This window comes from Haliotis cracherodii, unplaced genomic scaffold (assembly GCF_022045235.1).
Source record: "Haliotis cracherodii isolate W230 unplaced genomic scaffold, xgHalCrac1.p SCAF_2, whole genome shotgun sequence".
In the NCBI taxonomy this organism is placed as follows: Eukaryota; Metazoa; Mollusca; class Gastropoda; order Lepetellida; family Haliotidae; genus Haliotis; species Haliotis cracherodii.
The window spans coordinates 1,332,812-1,355,728 of NW_027266275.1; the positions used below are offsets into that span (position 1 = coordinate 1,332,812).

Consider the following 22,917-nt stretch of genomic DNA (forward strand, 5'->3'; position numbering starts at 1 on the left):
AACTGTAAGAAAATATATAACGTCGAGCAGCACCGTTTTTTTTAATGTCGGACCTACTGTCGCTGTCTGTCACCACCTGTCGCCACGAACACTGGATGAACACACACTCTTTCACGTAGTTTTCGGTTTTGTTGTGTCACTTTTGTTAATCATACCGGAAATGGTCAGTTTGATCTGATCGTGCAGTCGCTTACGTTCATTCATAAAAAAAACAACTTCTGGAAACAGTGCCACAAAATGGGCTTCGAATGGGACACCGATAGCAAGTCGCATCACCCAACGTGAGCCTACATATCGTCAATTCAACACGCTGAACTGTTTGCTTTAAATCAAATTGAAAGTTAGAGGGCGCATCACGCCCATGAACACTGACCAAGAGACTGACCTTATCAGGCACATGGATAGAGCCCAATGCGATATAGTGTAGTATATCTGCAGTCTAGTTCTTTATGTATGAATCAAAAGAAACTTCCAACGTTATGTTCCATGTGTGATGTCATGGTTATCCAATTAAGACGGGGGCGGTGGGGTAGCCCCGTGGTTCAAGCGTTCGCTCGTCACGCCTAAGACCCAGGTTCAATTACCCACAAGCCCAGTGTCTGGGGTCCCCGACGTGATATTACTGGAATATTACTCAAAGCGGAGTTAAACCATATTCATTCACTCCAATTAAAACGAATAAAATGTGCTCTACCTTGCACGACACACGTTTGACGCACGGATGTCCAATGGGTATTTAGGCGTGACGTATGATGTATGACGTTTGACGTATGTCGCTGCAGATAGATGTATGGAGTGACACCCCATGCAATACTTAGCGAGCGGGGTAATAACAATCCATGTTGAAAGCCATGCTTTCAGAAAGCATTTCGTTTTCGTAAACTGACGACACCGCCAAGTCGTTTTTCTGCTTTCTCTGTGTGCCGAGGGAACGCAAAGCCATTAAGTTAAATGAAACTTGCCGTCCCTATAAAGTATTTGCTTTTTCAAAATGTCTGCCATTGTGTTCTACAAAGGTTACTTCGTCAGAAAACAGTAACTTGAGATCAGCTCTTTGATTTTTCATCAAACTGCACATTGCGGAAATATATAAATGATAGTCATCACAAGTATTTGAAAACATCCAATTTGATATTTTGGTTTGACGGTCGTAAGCGGAAGCCAATATTTTCTCAATGAATGTGAGTAGACTTCTACAGTTATTGGCCACAAAATGCAGGTAACCTACCGCTACATTGAATACACTGTATGTTTATCTCCTAATTGGGATGTTTTTATGTCAAATAGAGATACAAAAATTATCAAATCGTTTAAAGACAGCTCAACTGGCTTTTTTTTTTTGTATTATTTTATCAAGAAAAATCTTAAAACCACAAATATTAGTTTTGAAAAATTATTGTAATCATGCAAAGTACAGCCTGTCGAAGGATTGGAGTCAGATCGACATTTTTTCCTGAAGCGTAGAGGCAGATATTTACATGTGACAATCATAAGGGCCCTAGTCCGACACAAACATCGACCGCAATCATTTAATAACTCTAATAGCCTTCCGAATGACGTGACCGGCATCACTACCAGGATTCATAAACGAGCAGCTTCCGACATCGTCATCTACGCAGGTAAACGCTTCTAATGGCGGCGTCAAGGGAAACAGAACTTACTCAATCGCCAGTGTGTAATATTTCTCCATATTTCTCTATTAACTCCAGAATGCTCATTTTAAGGAAAAACCTCGAGTACAATTGAAGGCTTCAGAAAATCTGGAGTTCAGAGCTGAACGCTCGCAATACAGTTAAAGCCACAAATACTTATGCTGTACCCGTCCTTTCATATTCCTATAGTCTTGTGGATTGGACGAAACAAGAATTTCAGGGTATTGACACCCTTACACGAAGATTGATGTCAAACAATAAATCCCACCACCCTCGTACTTTCATCAATCGCTTATATTTACCAATCATCTTCATGATAGAATTGTTCAGTCCACTTTTGCACACATGTATTTGTTTGATGATCCTCTTGTGAAGCATGTCAAAACTCATGAGAAAACTCATTCCATAGTTTTCTGGGCGGGTCCCAATGTCAATGTGTATTTTGTTGATGGTTCTGTGCTGCTGAACGGTGCAGAATTGAGTGTCAACAAAGCGAGTGTCTCAAATCGCCCCAGACTCAGTTTTTCAAGTAGAGGCTATGTGAACGACCACTGCATCGAGTTTATGTGCAGTGTGTTGCGAAGATCAGTAACCCTGAAGAGTCCTTCCCTTGTACGAAGTGGGCTGGTCTGATAGGTGAAACAGAAGACTTTCTGTCTGCTACTCAGGACCAGTCACTTCCCACTCGAAACCGTCAAATGTGTGATTTTGCATCAAAATGTAAATATTAAATGTAAATTATATGCAATGAACTTAGTGACTTCCCAACACATTGTCAGTGGATGCCCGGCTTTAGCACAAATACAGTATCTTAAGCGACATTGTCTTCGTAATGCTTGTGGATTTGACACATAAGTCCATCCGTGGCACAACCCAGGATATGTAGAAGGCGTCGTGGAAAATGATCAATACCAAATTCTTTGAAATAGGACCGTATACAGCCTCAGACGTATCAAGGCCATAAAACCTGATCTTGTCCTTTTTTGATAAATCCAATGAAATCATTTATATTAATGAATTTTCTGTCACTTTTGACACTAATGCGATTGACAAGATTAAGGAAAAACGTTGCACATTTGCAGACCTCGCTTTTGAAATGCCACGCTTGCTTATCAAGTACCAAGTTGTCCAACTCCCAATTGTTCTAGGTTAGGTACCTCCCAATCTGTTGACTGACATTGGGAGAGTATCCGGGTTTTCTACCAGGAACACAACCCTTCTGACAATCTGGGTAATGCAGAAGGCTGCAGTTTTGGGGAGTTTCACATTCTCCGAAAAGATCTGGGTGGGTTCGACTAGGCAGCGTTTCATGGGAGAAGTCCCATTCGCTGTCTAGACTGCGTGTAGAGGGGGCAAGGGCCCTGAGCTGATAATGAGCCTAACCAGCCTGACTGTGCCAGGATCATCTAAACGAGAAGCGACATAACCCTTTCCACATTCATGGACAATGTCTGCCAAAAACACAGTCGATTGTATGATTCCGACAATATCAGGAGCAGGTGTTTATGAATCACTATCAGCTAGCGATGAAACCAGGTGTTCGCACAATGGTGAGCGCATCCTGCCCTCCCGGTGGCACCCGTCACAAACACATGAAAAGTCAGGTCAACTGTTCATCTAAAAGGCAAGAATAGGAAATTGCATAGGACATTTTTGTCACTGATGCCTTACATTTGGAAATGTACTTCACATGTGTACCATACACCTTTGAAAGCTTTACTGAGGCCTTGATTGTTGTAACCGTGATCAGACAGCTTTTGAGCAAGAGATACATAACGTCTTTTGAAATCTTCTTGAAAACTACATTCTCAAATGTAACTCAAGAGAAGTGAAATGTATACACTGAAAGCTGGAGCTGCAGGTGTTTTGCTCGACTTAAAGGGAAAATTGACTATTGGAAAATCTTGAAGTCATCCCTCTTGTCATACAGTCTTGTGGAGAGTGTTTTGTCACTCTGAATCTTTATGCCTAGATATGAATATGAAACAGATGAGGCGTTCTCACTGGTCTCCTGTATTTCTAGTCCAGGTGGGTAAAACAGTGTAAGGGAATTGACTATTTGATGGTTATTTAATGACTCCATCCGCAACAGCATTATTGTGATTCCTACATCGATCACTACATCCGCGTTTCTCGGTCCGCAACATCATTATTGTGATCATACAGCGACCACTACATCCGCAACAGCATTATTGTGATCATACATCGACCACTACATCCGCGTGTCTCCATCCGCAACAGGATTATTGTGACCATACATCAACCACTACATCCGCAACAGCATTATTGTTTTCATACATCGACCACTACATCCGCATGTCTCTATCCGCAACAGCATTATTGTGATCATACAGCGACCACTACATCCGCGTGTCTCTATCTGCAGCAGCATTATTTTGATCAAACATCGACCACAACATCCGCGTGTCTCCATCCGCAACAGCATTATTGTTTTCATACATCGACCACTACATCCGCGTGTCTCCATCCGCAACAGCATTATTGTGATCATACATCGACCACTACATCCGCATGTCTCTATCCGCAACAGCATTATTGTTTTCATACATCGACCACTACATCCGCGTGTCTCTATCCGCAACAGCATTATTGTTTTCATACATCGACCACTACATCCGCGTGTCTCTATCCGCAACAGCATTATTGTGATCAAACATCGACCACAACATCCGCGTGTTTGCAATGGCTACAGCATTAAAATATTCACAGAAGCAAGGACTGTATTCGCCTGGACAGTTTTTTTTACAAACCTGTTTTGTAATGGCATTTACAAAATCCTGAAAATAGCCTAAAATATTATATCCACAAAATGCACTGTACTGATGCTACCAACAGTGCCTGGTCAGTACAGATTCACATATTTCTTTATTTCGAGACGATGATATAATTAAACATTTCGCTGTGAACCTTTCCAATTTGGGTTTCCAACACGATACGTTTTCTATCATAATAAATATCAAATCTATTCATTCACAGTTATTTCTGTGGACGTAATATAATTCGCTGTTAGTAATGAAACACTGTGAATGTTTCAGACGAAATAATCTCGAAGTTAATTACAAGCTCAAAAGCTAATGCCATATGATTTTAAGAATTGATATATCGTTTGAGTATGTTTTCAGAGAGAGAGAGAGAGAGAGAGAGAGAGAGAGAGAGAGAGAGAGAGAGAGAGAGAGAGAGAGAGAGAGAGAGAGAGAGAGAGAGAGAGAGAGAGATTCTTTATTTCCTCCAGTTAATCCAGTAAAGAAGTTAATCCGAAGATTATACATAATTAATCAAACGTATTCACACAAACTCATATTTCCTGTACATATATACATTGTCAATAAAAGACAGTAGCACCAGTGTTATGCCATCCACACAGTACAAAAGGTTGGATCAGATGACATAATCAAGGTAAGGCTTTAGTGTAAGTACATAAGCAGAACATATCAGTATAACAGATTCCCATGTAACTATATCAATACATTGTGAGAAGTGAGTACCAGCACCAAAGAAAAATGATTACATATCTTCTTCATCTTGTAATTCCAACTGGACATAAGTTTCAACATCAAGCAGATCAATAAAAGTTTAAAACAGTTCATTTCTTTCCTGCAGTAGAGCTTCACAATGTGATATGATGTGATTATCATAATTAAAGGCATGATTGTTACACGAAAAACAGTCCCTGGAAGTTTTGTTTCGTGATGAAACTCTAACACAAAATGTTAAACTTGACGTCTGTTCTGGGTACAGATATGCTAGTTGCCATAATATATGGTGAGTAAGCTTTGTGTGTATTAGCATGAAGCGTGAAAGACCTGTATTGACAGAAACTTTTCTGCACCACATTTTTCTTCATATTCATGAATGGTTTTATTAACCAGTTACTTCCAGTTTCTCTTTGTTTCGCTTACATATGTACAAAGGTTGTTTCGTAGGTTATACTTGTTAAGAACTGATAATAAATCTCCACATACAGATTTAGGATTAGTTGTATTTGCAATGTATGCACAAAAAAGATGTTTAACAAAATTGTTACAGGTTAAGTTACATAAGCAGCCAAGCAGCTGAAGTTTACACTTGTCTATATAGCTGATCATTGTCCAAAGCCCAAGATTAGAAATAGTGGATTCTGATGGAGATCTTTTATCAAGTCCTTGTACAGTTCGTACGAAATAGCGTTGAGTATTTTCAATGACATTAATGTTTTGACCCTTCATATCAAAGAGCAGTTCGCAGCCATAAAAAACGTGTTTTTAATATCACTCTTAACCAGATTTTTACACTGGTAGCTGGATGTAGCTCAGAACTGTTGAGTCCCACAGTTTTTAACGAAATAATACTTTGTCTTGCTTTTTGGCAACATTTTTCAATACTTGGTTTACATGACAGGTTATGTGTTAGTAGTATGCCACCATACATGACAGAGTCAGAGGTTGTTATATTTATATCACCAAGTTTGCAGTTAATATCTAACCCCTTTTGTTTTGTCATAGAGAAGACAACAGCATTACTTTTTGAAGGGTTATACGTTAGTCGCCACTTTGAGGCATATGAATGTAATGTATCAAGTGCTTTTTGTAGCCCTCGTGGTGAGGTGATCACAAGAGTTGTGTCGTCTGCAAGCAAAACAGTTGCAATATCTAGACCAAATACACAAATACCATTATTTGCTTGTCTAAGGGCTGTTATAAGGTCATTAATATAGACTAAGAAGAACCAAGCAGAGATCTAGAGAACTCTTTCCTTGTCCGACATCTTGTCTTGCATGGTATATATCTGACTGTTCACCCTGATAAGTAACAAAAGCATGGCTATTTGTATAGCTATGGTGTAATAACTTCCATATATTTCCTCTTTTACCCATTTGGTGTAATTTATAAAAAATGCCGTCCTGCCATATGCTGTCGAAAGCCTTTTCATTGTCTAAGAAAGCAGCATATACTGTAGAATCTCGCTGTTTGTAAAATTGAATACTTTCAATAAAGGTAAAAACGGACATTATTGCCCCATGTTCTTTCCTAAAGCCGAACTGAAATCAGGATTTGACTTTATCATTTTTAGTTCAAGGTGCTTAACAATCAGCTTTTCAAATAGCTTTCCAATGCATGAAGTTAAGGTTATACCTCTATAGTTTCGGGGATCCGATTTGTCATTCTTACCCTTGTATATAGGAATGACCATTCCTAGTCTATAATTAAGGGGAATGCATTGTAGTCTTAACATAGCATTGAACAGGGCACACAGATATCTTATCAAAGATTCACCCCCGTGAATTATATGCTCGTTTGTAACTTTATCAGGCCCAGGGGACTTGTTGCTACTCAGTGTTTTTACAGTTTCATTTATTTCTACAGTAGAAAATTGTCTTTCTAGTTCCTCATCATGTGCCCCTATTTCTTCGTGAATACGTTCTAAGGAAGAAGATATTTCTTTTCGAAAATGTTCATCAAAAGTGTCTGAGCAATATGGATTAGGTAGATCAGAGTAATATTTTCCCTAAAAATGTCCGAGGGTGTTGTGACACTCTCTCCCTAATTGTTGAGTTTTGTTATATCTGTAGTTTGTGACCTTTGCTTTCTTCCAGTTTTGTAAAAGGAATGTATATCAAGTTCAGATGATTTTTCAATTTCTGTAAGGACTTCCTTCCTTTTACTTTTTTTGGATTTGCGATAAAGGCGTCTAAAACACCTTTTTTCATTTTTGTAAAATATACGTTCGTTTGAATCTTTATCTCTCGATCTACCATTTTGAATCCAAGCTCTTCGAGCCACCCTCATACAATAATGCGCGTTATCAAGACCATCTTGTCTCCAAAATGGTTTCAGAAAGGGCTTAAACAAATTTTGTGGGATACATTTGTTACCTGCATGTATAATAATTTCTTTTATTATATCACATTGGTTTTCTAGATTTTGTGGATCTGAGGAGTGGGAATTTCTGCTTGAAACATAGAAATATTAGTCTTATTTGCTTTTTCCCACTTAGGGATAACTCGCTTTATATTTTGATCATGGCTAGTTAGCCCTTCTTGTGACATAGGAATATGACAAGGAAAGTGATCAGATATTTCATAAGGACAGCTTGCTATAATGTAACACTCTGTAATGAAGTTCCGTAGCCATGACGGTACAAGAACATAGTCTATAAGGCTTCGAGACGTGTTATGATTTGATCTGCATGTGTATCCTGGACCTCCGAATTGTACCATATTTACTGCATGTAATAGATGTCTATTTTCTGTAACATTTCTATGTAGCTTATCCCGGGCTGTTAGATTGGCCTTACAAACATCAGCATTTAAATCACCAAAGGTAAAAACTGTTCCTAACTCACACAGATTATCATATATATCCATCAGTTTATCAAGGGCATTACAGTAAACAGAGTTTAACACATTTGTAGATGGTAGTTGACTGGCTATTACATAAACATCACAGTAGCCTGTTTGTGACAATTTAACGCTTATTGCATAATCCGAGCTTATAGCTATTGGAATAGCTTTCCACTTGGTGTGGGTATTAGATAAGACAGCTAACCCATCTGACCCTCGTGCATAACTCGCATTTGGGGGTAAAGCTCTGTATGTGATTAAATTTATGTTTTGAAATGATCTTAAACAGTTTACCTTATCAGACGATAGCCAGAGCTCTTGTAAGGCAACGAGGTCAACAGGCATTGATAAGGTTTTACAAATATAATCTGTACCTTGGAGGACCCCACGTACATTCCATGTTAATAAGGACAGAGTCATTTGAACAAATGCGGGTAGAGACATGAGATTAAGCATTCTGAAATATAATATCACAACTTCTAATATTTGTACCAATTCTGTGTTTAGGTACATAGTCTCTACTTCTGATGTCAGGGGGCCAAAAATCTGACTTACCAGCCATGCTTTTTTCATAGTCATCAAAGTCCATGTTAACTTGCACACTATACGTATCGTTTTGTTTTGTTTTCAAAGTGTTATTATGAACATGGTATCATACAATGTAGATAAGAACACAATATTCTTTTCTTTAACAATTTCTACGTAAGGTTTAACGTATCATTTTGACAAGTGTCTGCCAAATGATCAAACGGTGGCTCGATCCTTCAGATCACTGGAACTCTACAGTTAAAATGCCATTGTGCTGTTTCGCTGCAGACAACTCTTGACAACAAGACACGCGTGTGCTGCTGCGGTTATGGCTATAATACCGGTCGTCATGTAAAGAGAGAGTGGCTGTCAGATATTTTACATCGAGCATACGCAACAATCAAAAATACTTATGTAAACCGTTGTTAATAGTTTGACAACTAAATCAACATGTGTTCATGGTAGGAATTGCGCATACTAAGTGTCATCAGTTGTAAACAGTTGTACACCCATCAGGATCCACCACTTTCAGAATGATTAATTTCTTCATGGACAGGTGATTCTGTGGTGTGTAACAGTAACACTAGTGATACACACGTACATGACTGGGATGTTGTATTGAGGTAACATATTCTTTCAGCTACAGCAGCAAAAGTTGATCATTTTTTAATTAAAAGTCTGACTGGAATATTTCGTTTGGAAAAATACCTTGGAACAATGCAATATTCGTGGCAGGAAATTTCCTTTAGTATTCTGAAGTCTACTGCTTACCGAACATGTTGATAACAATGCAAGGCGACACCTGCAGATAAACATGAACAGCTAAACATGAACAAGGGGTTTGCTCAACAAGAGGATAGCTCAATAAGGAGTCAGCTCAATATGAGAAAATATCCATTTCCTGTCAAAGGTTCACTAAAAGACATGCAGAAATCGGTTCGTTTTTCCAGTTTTATTGTTTGACATAAATATTACCGCACAGGAAATAGTGTCCCGCACAGGAAATTTGCTTTGAAAATATCACGTAATTCTTGACTGATGAGAATCACCCCCAAATATCCGCTTGTGTAGAGAAAGAGGAAGAACAGTAGTAAATGCAATCACGTGGTGCATTCCGGGCGGAAATGAAGTTAAGGCTTATCCATGTTTCATTCCGTGGACATATATTGCTACTATTGAACGGTCTTATGTATAATTGTATGCCTAATATACACATGCTGTCACGGGTTGATATAGAACTGCTGAAAAGTGTTAAAATATGACCTCTCCTCTTTCATAGAAATGCAGAGCTAACCTGGATCGTGCACCAATCTTAAACACGACGCTAAACCTTGGCTATAAATGATCTTGAAGATCCTTTGGCTAGACTGGACTGTGGTAACGAGAGTTACAAAAACGCTCTTCCACAGAATATAGGAGTGATCTTGATCGGCCGTGTGTATAAAGACCTATCCAAAGAAGGTGAGGTGAGATGAGGTGAATGTGGCTTAACGTCGCCTCCAAGATTATCGCACTTATATAGCGTCGTGCATGCACGTGTGTGTGTGTGTGTGTGTGTGTGTGTGTGTGTGTGTGTGTTTGTACTTGCAGGGAGTATTTGTCCATATACATGCAGCAGTTTAACATGGATACCCCACTCAGACACAGTATACTGACTCTGAGCTGTCCAGTCCTTGCTTTAGCCCCTAAATGCCGAGTACCATCTTTTAACGTCTTTTGGTGTGACGAACCCCGGACGCTCTACCACTAGACAATGGAGGCGGTATTATCCATACCCACATAAGGAAGGTACAGCAAGGCCGGACATGTACTGACGGGGGTTAGCATATCAGTGTCCTCTTCTGTAGAGGTAAATTACTGATATTAAGAGGATGCAGTGGAACCGAGCACTTTAGCGGCATCGAATCTACAGTGAGGCGACCTCAAATATCACAACACTGTAGGTTTGTGTTCATTCTACAATAACGACAAAAACGCTATTAAATCAGTTGTCTGTTTGATCGCATGATTAGCTAATTGTGCACACACAGGTCAGCTTTCTGAGAACATGCCGCGCCGGGAACACATGGAGCGATAAACCTAAGAAATATTACTCAGGTTCAAAAATATTAACTTTTATTCTTGTCTAATTCAAATTAATGGTTAAAAATACATAGGTTTAAAATACAATTGAGGAAATAGTCCTCCATAGATATATATTTTATTTCATCGCAATCTGTTGCATATTTGCAGAGCTTGGACGAAGTCATTTCTTGGAAATCACCTGGATAAGTCATAGGAGTGACAGTTTGTAGAAATAGTGACACAAATGGTCCCGAACTTAATTTTAGTTATTTTGAAGTTGTACTTCCGTACCAGATGGTTGGAAATATCTCTCAAACTGTAGTTCCACCTGGCTGGACATGATTTATTTGTGTTACTCGTCACTATCAATGGTCGTCAAAAGACGCGGTCGTCGTGTATTTACAAATATAATGAACCCAGACATATATCATCATTCTGTTCGCATTAACGCGATGATTCACTGATTGAAATGACCTCGTTTGCACATCCTCTCTGCAGACGACAAGGAGGGACAGTTCTTTGTGTGACCGATGACTGTGTGGCCCTGACGAAGTGGTTAATTGTGTGTCTCTGAAACAGATTTCATCCTGGTTGATAAGCTATATATGGTAAGTTATCGAGCGCGGAGATCGATGCCCTCAGTACATCCGCTAACAGGAGTTACACTGATATTTCTCCCTTTATAAATATATACTGAAATATGTGCAGGACCCTGAACGATATTCATTATGTAAACTCATTTATTTATGAGGAAAGTAGAACTAGAAAGTAGCTGCCGGTGTTTTTTTTTTTTATATTTATATTTATTAATTTTTTATTTGTTGCGTATCATATCGTTTTTATGCTGCCGCTGGTTAGAACAGGGTTCTGATGACCTTGTCGAGACTGTCTCTCGATTGTCGTCTCTCCTGGGGTGAATGTCATTTCTACCTAACGGTAATAACCGTTTTAGTGTGAATGATGCTGGATACAATGCCATCAAATACTTCTTTTGTCGGAAACATGTGAAGGTTATAGCGGATTCCCTTCTCGTAACTGAGTCCGATGACAAACTACATTGGTGTGGCTGGTGGCTGAGCAGGTGACGAGACAGTCACTTATATATCTCCTCATGGGGCAGTTAGTTTAATTTAATATCAACCATATGTCGTAGTCGTTAGAATGCATGCGATTTTAAAAGAATTGTGTGTTAAAAACGATCTGGTGATGTGTAATAAGTATGTCAAGTGTCGTCATGTGTAGAATGATATTGACCCTACTATTGAAAGAGCATTATTTATCATGCTTGCATGACGTGTAAATATTGGTATTTCTTGTCTGTTAGTTTGTGTTTAAAGTAGAGGATAGTTTAATTCCCATAGATATGGAGATTTAACGTTTATGAAGCTTTAGCAATAAATAGGTATTGGGCCGTTGAGAGACGCTTCCCCCCAATGGACCATTCCGAGTCTCGTGTCAGACGAATGTCCTGTTGATTTTTTGACAGCATTTCACATATTGAATTCTAGGTAAAGTTCAGATGTTATTTACTTTCATTTTTTTTGACAGTTTGTCCCCAACCTCTGAAGATAGATATGTACCTGTAACTATGGTGACCACATTCAACACCGAATGTCCCATGGACTAAGGAACTTAATTCTTTCTCAAGTGTGTCAAAATGTTTTGACAGAATTGAACTTGGTTATCTTGTGGGAGTGCAACATCTCCAAGCAAATCTTTGAGTTTTTAAAAATTCAGATGGTATTAATTCGACTCATCTCAAATATTTTCTGTGAATATATACACCGTCCTGCCGTGGTGGTATTAAGCATTGAGGTTAATCTTTGAGACAAGTATTTGGTTTTACATTTGTAAAATGTTGATCCAGCAACATATCTCTCTTTGTAGGGATTCTTAGGGATTTGTAGGGATTACGAGTGGAGGCGGTGATAAGTTGGGGAAAGGACGTTCACGAGCCGTCTCATGAGGTGATGATCTTGGTGTTAAGAGTTCAATGACGAATGATCAGATGGGTTTTATACAAGATATTACCCACATGATGATGATACCAGTGCATTGTAGTATTCTGGACTTGCTAATAACGACTCACACGTATATTCCAGTCAAGGACAGAAAATGAATGCTTCTTTCTCTAATGGCAAATCGATGTCCTTATTTTGTTAGAAGAATGAGTGTATTCCCGTCACGTTACACGCCAACACCTTTGTGCATCTGTGAGGCCATGAAACAGGTTCTTAAGACAACACAAGGTATCTTGTACTTTTCCTGTTACAATATACACCGTGGTTACAATAATATTTTTGTATTATCAGGATAATCCTGAATACACAACTGTTGATTTGTGATGACAGAAGGTACGAAATATTGCAATATCTCTCTGTTTGTTCACGTCATTGTAGGATAAACCATTGGTGGCAAGGTATAGACAGCTGAAAAGCAGTTGGCCATCGTTCGTCAAGAAATTGGTCGTGGGCATATTGTTTACAAACTGTATCTGTGACAGGCAACTTCAACCTCGATAGCACCAATCTGTAACCATCTGAAAACCTTTAACAGCAATGTGGCAAAAGTGTTAACACCGTATCAACCCCGTTTAGTTATTAAAACGCGGTCCCTACATCAACTAGATCAAAGGAAACATGCTGTACTGTTGTTTGAATGACACCAGTTCACGTGCGCCAGTGGACAAAGTGCTTTTACTGTGCATGGTGCTGGTATTGGGCCATCCACGCTGGTATTGGGTCATCCACGCTGGTATTGGGTCATCCACGCTGGTATTGGGACATCCACTCTGGTATGTCATTACCTTCCACGTGTGTCATATATACATGCTTTGGTTAAATGATTAACTTATTCATGCATGTGGCCCCTCGTCCTTGTGTTATATAGTCAATCAGTATTAAGGAAGAACAAAGAGAATTGTTTGATCTGTTGAGCAATGATAGATGTGATGCTTGAGTTAGACATGCTACAACACAGCGCTCCATTTATCATTGTTATTTCCCCAGGACCACCGTGGCCACCCGCTAGGCATCAATTACCAGCACTGTCAGTCCTATACCGTACTTCATCCAATTACAGCCACAAAGACGGTGTTAGCAAACACAGAAATGCACGAATCTGATTATAACCAATAATTGAGGGTCGCATGCCTACTTATCTTGCACTGTTAAGCTGGAAGAGGGACTAAGTGACGACGTCCAGACAGGACTATTGTCCTTGGAATTCTTGTGATCAGCAGTGCTGGCGCGATTGTTGTATTGTCTGTTTGTTCTGTACATAAATCAGCCCCGGAGTGTGAGGGAATGGTGACAGTAACAGAACTAGCAAGATAGGAACGTGGCCTGACTGACAGTAAGGACATTTGTAGGCTTTGTCATATTTACAGTAGCGAATTCTTCTTGAACATAACCAAACAGTCAATCTTAAGTTGGATGTTATGGTCGTAGTTGCTATGTCGCCGCCAAGACAAGTCGCACAAGAATGGATCTTCTGGCAATTTTGCACCGTCCAAAACCTTTGAGAGTCCGTGATGGGCATTGAACACACACACTATTCTAACACACCTGAACACGAACACACATACATATACCCCCCACACACATACACAGTCAAATCCATGTTGTTGTTTTAAGTAGAGCTACATACTGAGTATGAAGTCTACTATAGTCGGCCTGAAAGAATGTGCTTGCCAACAATTTGGCACACAGTTGTGTATGCACAGAAGACCCAAGGTCGACATGTTTATGTGTACACATCGCGTAGAAAATGAACGAGTTTGTGTCTGATGAGATGAACAGTTTTAGAACGGACTACCACACAGAACGGTCATGCACAGACCTGCAGCTCACGACGTGAACACGGCACACACAGTCGTAGCGACGGGTGAGATCTTCAGTGTTTCATCATTGAATGGTCAGTCACACTCAACTACTGATGTGAGTTATCGTACAGAAATGTCGAATACATCCTGAACATTCCAGCATAACTGTTCCCAATCAGCGGACGCCACGAGGGACCGAATTGTAGACAGGACGGGGAACGCATCCAATAAATGTCGGTGTGTCTTTTTTCTCGTTAGGAACAAAGAATGTATTGGGGTACTATCTACATGTTAGGAAATACAGTACCGTCACAATGTGTAGTGTTGTTCATACGCCCGTGGACGTCAAGTGACTGACTGCAGGAGTTCATTTACGAATTGACCTTCACTTGTGTGAGTTTGACCTTCATAGTGTGAGGCCCGAGCTATATGAACGTCGGAGCATGCGAGTTTCTGTATCACCAGTGTGTGCCTCGGAGTCATTCACTGACTTCTTGTTTACACTGGTAAACGTGCAACAGCTATCTCTATCGCGGAAAACAATAGTTCCTCCAAACGTGAGATGAAATGAGTCTAGGTATGCTACAGTTGCTCTGCAGTACATCTTATCTGGTTTAGTTAGAACAAATAGAATAATATGAGCATTGGAAGAGAAACTACTCAACAGCCCTAATGAATATTAGATCGCGGGCGTTTCCTGATGTATGCAAAAACGTCTAGCTCCAGAAAACTGTCAAAATAACAAACACAACGCTACTGTATTTATTCGTGCTAGAGAAACCCCAGTTTTTTTCATAATAGATATGGAAATACCCATCAGTGTTTATGACATTTAAAACATAATGGTAGGAACGTGTGAATGTGAAATCGGAATAGAAACGTCGCGTTTTACCTTAATAGAAATGCATTAAGGTAATTCTGAGCTCCACTGAAGTATCATTAAGATGATGACGAAATGCTCAGCTGTCGAGTTGGTACTCTGGGTGCCGTTGAGATGCTCATAGCTGTGTTCAAATAGCATGTACGAGCTTCCCATCCGATAATGGGGACGTCGTCTCCGTCTGCATCTCAACACCTTGAGTTGAATAAGTAAATCTGGGAAGGAGAACCATCAAAGATATTGGAGAGAATACTGAGGATATCCCATTCTACTAAACATATTCTATTAAGCATAACATCACTCTGAATAACACTCGTGGTCCGACTCATTGATTTCTCTGCTCACAAATATCTTGCATTTGCAAAAGGTGTCCGCCAATCTGCTTATACGATGCCAACAGCCATTCGATTTCCTGCCAGCAGCCGACTGTGGGAGGGAGCGTGGTGTTGGTGCAAGGACACACATTGGAACTGTTCTTTGTTTTCACAGAAGCGGCGATAATACAGTAAACTACGTTCATAACCAACACGCTTACAACGACCTGACGGATATAACGAACTGCTTTTTGGTCCCGTTCATTAGCTGTATATATGTTGTATTTATAATTATAACGACCTACTGTTATTAGGAATTAAAATCAGAGGTCCCTTTGAGTATGTGAGTTGTTCATATCGATGTCACACTAATTTAGACAATCGTGTTGAATGTAAAGTCATCGTATACCAACCTGCACAAGCAAAAATGGTAGTCAGGCACCATGCTGTTTAAACTTAGTGCCTCATTCCGTACCCTCAATGACACAGGACTTCAACACAGTCACCTGAATTTCTCCAGGACATACGTTCAGTCACCTGTAATACTCCAGGACATGTGTCCAGTGACAGGTAATACTCCAGGACATCCACCCAGTCACCAGTAATACTCCAGGACATGTGTCCAGTGACAGGTAATACTCCAGGACATCCACCCAGTCACCTGTAATACTCCAGGACATGTGTCCAGTGACAGGTAATACTCCAGGACATCCACCCAGTCACCTGAAATACTCCAGGACATGTGTCCAGTGACAGGTAATACTCCAGGACATCCACCCAGTCACCTGAAATACTCCAGGACATGTGTCCAGTGACAGGTAATACTCCAGGACATCCACCCAGTCACCTGAAATACTCCAGGACATGTGTCCAGTGACAGGTAATACTCCAGGACATGTGTCCAGTGACAGGTAATACTCCAGGACATACGTCCAGTGACAGGTAATACTCCAGGACATGTGTCCAGTGACAGGTAATACTCCAGGACATGTGTCCAGTGACAGGTAATACTCCAGGACATGTGTCCAGTCAACTGTAATACTCCAGGTTGGGCTCAAGGACATACTTGCAGCCACCTGTAATATTCCAGGACATTCACCCAGTCACCCGTTAATGAACTTGGAATCAATGTGTTCATCTTGCACGTGCAGACAATGACAATTTGTTGTGTTCGGGTGCTATTTCCATGGGTCCATGAACACACGTCATTCATTCATAACATTTTTAATCAGGTTTACCTGCCCGTTTAATTCATCACTATTCGCAGATTGTTTCCCGTGATATTAAAACTGTTCTTTAACATTTGGTCGTAGGCAAATGAGAGTTGAATATTTTCATATTCTACTTTTGAACAGAATGGCTCCAACTCAACCCTCCATATACATATACGTGATTGCAATAGCGTTAATATATTTTTTAATCAGGTTTACCTGCCCGTTTAATATATATAGAATACTAAACGAGCTCCCGTGTAAAACCAACTCGTGGATAGTTGTGGTATCTGACGAGCTTCACCGGAGCGAGTTTAGTATTTTATTTATTACTTGTCATTTATAACGTTTTTAGAATTATACTGTTGAGTATGAATAGGCTGACATCCACACGATCCACGGCATAGTCCAATTAAGTTTAACAGAATAATATTTCAAACACGTCAAAAGTTGAAACGTTTGAATTTAATACCATACAACGGACCACCTTTAGAATTCACAAACATTATCGTAGGGTTAAGACTATGGCAACTCATTGTACCTTAACTTAGACTAACGAGTGTCGTTGCGCTACAATACGATTGCCTTGTGGAACGGGGCCTTGCACCTCAAAGTTTACAAAAACGTCACAATACCAGATGACGTAATTTGTGGAATTTTGTTGCAAGATCCATCGGCGAAACAATGACACGTGACGTCAGCCTAGCAAGCTCCTCTCAGTGATCTATCAACTCCACACGCAATGTCGTTGAATAAGCCAAGGGATGTTGAGAGCTTTCAATATTTGTTCGTGAAACGTGTTCCGAGAGTACACAAGCACGCGTTTTGGTATTACACAATGTGTAATACAGCTGTATGTTTATTAAACGGGTGATCTCTTCACGGGCAAGTAACAAATTCTTATTCGCAGCTTGTTTCCAGTGATATTAAAACTGTTCATTACCACGTGGTTTTAGGCGACTGAAGGTTTGTACAGTTTCATGTTTTTGAAAAGAACGGCTCCAACTCAACCCTCCATATACACATGGGTGATTTGCAATAGCGTTAAGTATATGTTCGTAGTGATCTCATTTAAAGGTGAACTGGGCATACTCTCCTTGTCTGAATGTTAGTCATCTACTGAAACTCAGACATTCATCAATGGAAGAAGATATGGTGTGCAAATAAATCTCGAAAATAACTTCTTTTAATGGAGATGTTCATCAATAGTGTTTAGTGAAGTGATGAGAGGTGCTGTCTCCTGAGCGCATACACGTCTAGCATTACAGTCATTTGCAAGATGCAGTTACATCTAGTCTAAGCTGTTACGACGTATGCAGAAAATGTCATAGTCTCAGTTTAGCTTCTATTTATCACATTGTACGCATCAAATGTCAATAAAAACAAAATTCTTAAACATTACTAGAAGTCTAAAACGTTCTTGATATCACGTTCTTGGCATCATCGACGTCAGCCCACGGTGAACATTTGATAGCTCGTTAGATGAATCTAGGCTCCTTTTTTTTGAAAACAGATGTCTTATTGTTCTACAGTCGACAACTGGTATATCTCAGTGAACATTGATCTGTTGCTATCATGTTCGTGTAATAATCCTATGTGATATTTTCATGATCGTCACATTGAAAATCCCCAGGTTTTGGTTTGAAGAAATTGACACGTGCATTGTCGCATGTGTATATAGGATATTTGGACAGGAAATGTAATGGTGACCTGGCCTGCATCACTCACTCACAAAATGTGTTTAACACGAAACCAAGACTTGTAATTAAGCGTGTAGTAAATACTCGCTATATACATCCGGAATACATATATTCATACATAATCCATTTTTAAACAGGTTACGTTTTTTCATAGTTAAGAATGAAACATTCATGGCATATAACTCCCGCATCTTCGAAATTAGAAAACATTAATTTCCATGAATAGGCAATAAACTGCTGATTATGCAAAGCTGTTGAATTGATGCAGTTTTATAATGGAACATTTGCATTTATAATTCCCACTTCCCTCACTTGGCGTCCTGGCCGAAACAACAGCTCATCAGATTTATTTGTTTCTGTAAATGATTAATTGATTCAACGTCAAGTCAATTTACAATCATATTTGACTGACGTTTATTTGCTCGCAGTTTCAGTATTCATAAGAAACTGATGAAGAGCTCATTCCAGGCATTCAGCTGTTGAGGAGGTGCTGGCAACAGTACGGCATAGTCTCCCACACCATACATCACCCCGCTACACCACTTAGAAACAGTTCACGCTTAATACAACTGTCAGATATATCAATATGAATAACATCCTCCCGGAAAAAAACGACGAAATTATGTTGTTTTGGAATTCAAATTTAGTATGATTTAATTGTAAGCTGAAAATTAAGTTGATTTATCGATCATGGATGAGGCCTACTGGACAATGATGTGTGGAGCACGATATGAAGAAGTGAAACAGTTCTATAGACCGATTGACGTGTGGGATTCTGCTATGATATCCGCCGTTTCTACAGCCCCACCAAGTACCAACCGCTTCAAGGATGAGATGTCTGTATGCTGTCTGTATGCTGTCTGTATGCTGTCTGTGTTCACCGAGGTTTATCGCATCGCGGTGCGGGATGTGACATTGATATGCGATAGTGCTGTCTTCAGTGCAGGGGATCAACATGCCACCGTCATGACGTGGTGATGTGGCGATGTGGTGATGGCGGGTATTGAAGCAGTCGTTCCAGTCAATGCTCGGGGATATCGAGACTTTCACAAACATTCGTCACCACTCGCCCCTTTCCCTAACCTGCAAGAAGACTCATTCCTCTATCGATGAATGTTCTGTGCGAAAATACGACAAACCAATCAGAGTGCGCGTATGTTTTCAAGTTCTAATAATAAAGAAAAAGAATCCCTCAGAAATAAGTTTTGGTTTTACATATGTCTTGCATCTTAAAATATACCCAAGGCACAGTTAAATGTGTAAAATCATACTGTATAATTCCACACGTCCCGATGTACTTTAAATTGCATCTGAAACATATATATAAGAAAACATCTGTGAGCCATCACGCAACGAGTTGACAATTGCGCTAAGACGGAACCAGGTGGCAAACATGGCCACGAGAGGGGCTCGTGTCGTTATTCGGCTTGTCCCGGAATAACAGGAGTTGGTCACGAATGTTTCACAAAGTCCCTGCCACAGTTCCATGTGTCACATGAAGTTTAGCAAGTGGAGCATGTTCGCCTACAGGCCGAAACAATAAGTCGACTAGACCTCCTTTAGAGGCAAACATACATCTGCCCTTGGGACAATGACTGAGCTGAGGCGCGAGTCTGGTGGAACGATGGAGGTGATAGCCTTCTAGGCTTCTACTGATAATCCTTGATGCAAGAAGCGCGCAGTGAATGGTTTGGCAGCGCCAATATTACAGTAAATTGATTGTATTGGGTTCTCTTCATGGAAGGTTTTGATGCCGATCTAAGCATGCCTTAACTAATTTTGTCCTGAATAGTTTACGTGGTTCTTGCAGAGAGTGGAAATTGATCTTAGGGATATAATACAACTCGATAACGCACCCCACTCCGATCGACTGTTCCCCTCGCTCGCCGCGAGTCAACTACCATATGATAATCGTTATATGCGTAGTATGATGCGGTGACTGTGAATAAAAGGGCAATCGCTCCTATATTTTGAATTACTAAAACCAATACTCATCGATCATTTCACATTAATGTTTTCTCCCGAATTGAAACTCGACAAAAGTAACACGTATGGCCCTCATTCCGCCCGATGTGCCACGATACAAACTGACATTCTCATCAAGTCTTTTATTCTCTGTGAAGAGTAGCTTTTCGTTCCCGTGCCACGATACAAACTGACATTCTCATCAAGTCTTTTATTCTCTGTGAAGAGCAGCTTTTCGTTCGCGTGCCGGAAGCTATGAGGATGCTAAAATAAAATTGTCCCCAAAAATTATTTACAAAAACTAATGACGCTTCAGACAGTGTTTATCTTGAAACACAATCAGGATCATAGTTTTAAATTCAAACTTTTAACTGGTTTTGTAGCTGTAGCTAAACAAAATCTAATATCGATACAAAATCCCAGCCCACCCGTGAAGATTCCGGGGTAGAATAGGTCTCCAGCAACCAATGCTTGTCCCCCGTGAAGATTCCGGAGTAGAATAGGTCTTCAGCACCCCATGCTTGCCGTAAGAGGTGACTGCTTGTCGTAAAAGGCGACTAACGGGATTGGGTGGTAAGGCTCGCTGACTTGGTTGATGCATGTCATCGATCCCATTTGTGTGGATCGATGCTCATGATATTAATCACTGGATTGTCTGGTCCAGACTCGATTATTTACAGACCGCCGTCATATAGCTGGAATATTGCTGAGTGCGGCGTTAAACAACAAACAAACAAACAAACAAACAAACAATATCCCAGCCCACCTACACACACCCCACTCCTCCCCAAATATAAAATGGTAATTTGACTGCAAAATCAAGCGTCTGGCAAATATAAACATAATATTATATCATCAATCATAATCGCTTAATCTTCCAACGACGTGATAGAACGATTTCCTTCCCGATCGTAAGTATGTGACACACATTTGCATGTTAGTGCCAAGTTTATGCGTCCTTGATATAAAAAAAAGGACGTGACGTTTTCCTTGGCGCGTCCTGAATACCGATCTAGAAAGAACCTAAAAAGCGGCTTCAGAATACACCGTGTTAAGGATGACTGATGCACAGAGTGTAATGGCCACAGCTGATGTATGGCATGCTTGCAGTAATTGAACTTGCAGCTAGCCGGTACATGCCGCCATGCATCATAGCTCACCTTGCCAGTACATGGCGTCAAGCCTCATAGCTCACATTGCCGGTACATGCCGTCAAGCATCATAGCTCACCTGGCTGGTACATGCTGTCATGCATCATAGCTTACGTGACTGGTACATGCCGTCATGCATCATAGCTCACCTTGCTGGGACATGTTGTCAAGCCTCACAGCTCACCTTGCTGGGACATGTTGTCAAGCCTCACAGCTCACCTTGCTGGTACATGCCGTCAAGCCTCACAGCTCACCTTGCTTGTACATGCCGTCAAGCCTCACAGCTCACCTTGCTGGTACATGTCGTCAAGCCTCACAGCTCACCTTGCTGGTACATGTCGTCAAGCCTCACAGCTGCCATCACTGGTACATGGCGTCAAGCCTCATACCCCATCTTGCTGATACATGTCGTCAAGCCTCACAGCTGCCATCGCTGGTACATGGCGTCAAGCCTCATACCCCATCTTGCTGATACATGTCGTCAAGCCTCGCAGCTCACCTTGCTCGTACATGTCGTCAAGCCTCACAGCTGCCATCGCTGGTACATGGTGTCAAGCCTCATACCTCATCTTGCTGATATATGTCGTCAAGCCTCATAGCTCACATTGCTGGTACATGCCGTCAAGGATCATAGCTCACCTGGCTGGTACATGCTGTCATGCATGATAGCTCACCTTGCTGGGACATGTTGTCAAGCCTCACAGCTCACCTTGCTGGTACATGTCGTCAAGCCTTAGCCCACCTTGCTTGTACATGGCGTCAAGCCTCGGCAGTGACCACAGCACCACTGATTCGAATTACAATTTGTTGTTTCCGGTCCTGAGAAATACCAACAGACTTACATGTGGACTACTGTCTCTTCAAGATATTACCCTGCAGCACAGCTTTGATGGAGATACATGTAGTGTGACCTGTAAGATATTCTTATTTGTTTGTTGTTTAACGCCGTACACATCGATATTCCAGATATATAACTGTGGGTTGTAAATAATCCAGTCTGGACCAGACAATCCAGTGACTAACATTATGATCAGCGATCCACGGAATTGGGATACGATGACATGCATCAACCTATGCAGCGAGCCTGACCACCCGATCCCGTTTGTCGCCTCTTACGACAAGACTAGTCGCGATTTATGGCAAGCATGGGTTGCTGGAGACCTATTCTACCCAGGATCTCCACGGGGGGAGACAAGCATGGGTTGCTGGAGACCTATTCTACCCCGGATCTCCACGAGGGGAGACAAGCATGGGTTGCTGGAGACCTATTCTACCCCGGATCTCCACGG

General features: G+C 40.7%; 1 protein-coding gene across 2 annotated transcripts in view; it reads right to left on the reverse strand.

The window, feature by feature from the left end:
• LOC139468606 (RYamide receptor-like) overlaps window positions 1-22,917 on the reverse strand; it is a 53,600-nt gene that overhangs the window by 26,517 nt on the left and 4,166 nt on the right. The gene's annotated exons all lie outside the window — the stretch shown is intronic.